Source organism: Elephantulus edwardii, unplaced genomic scaffold, assembly GCF_000299155.1.
Source record: "Elephantulus edwardii isolate Elephantulus edwardi_28Jun2011 unplaced genomic scaffold, EleEdw1.0 scaffold00111, whole genome shotgun sequence".
Taxonomy (NCBI): Eukaryota; Metazoa; Chordata; class Mammalia; order Macroscelidea; family Macroscelididae; genus Elephantulus; species Elephantulus edwardii.
In genome coordinates this window covers 10230188-10231083 of record NW_006399861.1, presented here as the reverse complement: position 1 = coordinate 10231083, position 896 = coordinate 10230188, and the positions used below count along the sequence as shown (strand labels likewise).

The 896-nt window shown below is 36.5% G+C and overlaps 1 protein-coding gene across 1 annotated transcript in view; it reads right to left on the bottom strand.

Annotated features, from left to right (window-relative positions):
• Positions 1-896, bottom strand: part of NUDCD3 (NudC domain containing 3) — a 316694-nt gene that overhangs the window by 32830 nt on the left and 282968 nt on the right. The window lies entirely within an intron of this gene.

Below are 896 nucleotides of genomic sequence, written 5' to 3'. Positions count from 1 at the left end.
AGTGACTGGGGTAATCGGGATGGGTGTGTCAGAGGCAATGCGATTGGCACAGGATAGAGCAGGGTTTACGCTATTGTACATAGGGTCGCTATAAGTTGCAAACGACTCGATGGCACATAGTAACAACAACATCATCACAGTTTTGTCTTTTCCAAAAAGTTCTATCTGTAGAATCATATAGTATGTACTTTTTACACTGGCTTCTTTCACTTAAAAACTGCATTTAAAGCTCTTCCAAGTATTTTCACAGATTAATAGCACTTTATGTTTTAAATGCTGTGTTCATGTACCAAAGTTTCTTTATCCACTCACTTAGTGAAGAACATTTTTGTTGCTCCAGTTTTAGTAATTATAAATAAAGCTGCTATAAACATTTGTGCACATTTTATAGATCTAAATTACCAACTGATTTCCATAAACAGCAGGGAATGTGACTCATGGATCTTTTTCGTATATTTTTTTAAGATTTTATTTGTCTTCAAAAGTGACCATACCATTTTATGTTCTCACCAACAATGATTAAGAGTTTCTCTTAGTTCATATTAAGAAATATCAATTGGTATACCATCAATTCCTGGGCCTTATTCTTAGCCAATTCTTTCAAAAGTCTGAACTTCCCTCATCACCATAGGCTCTTGCTTGTATTGAAAGTCGAGGCTTGAATTTCCTCTTCGGTTCCTTTAGCTTAAGAAATGCCGAGTGAGTTCGGCCTCTTTGATTTTCTGACTCTAGCTCTTTGCATATTTATAATACTTTGTCCCGTTGCGCATACTTTTGAAATCTCCTGTACAGCTCCTTAAAGTCTTGATTTCTTCCTTCTGCTTTGGCTTCTTGGCACTCCAGTGCAATATTCAGAGTCTCTTCTGACATCCATTTTGGTCTTTTCTTCCTCCTCT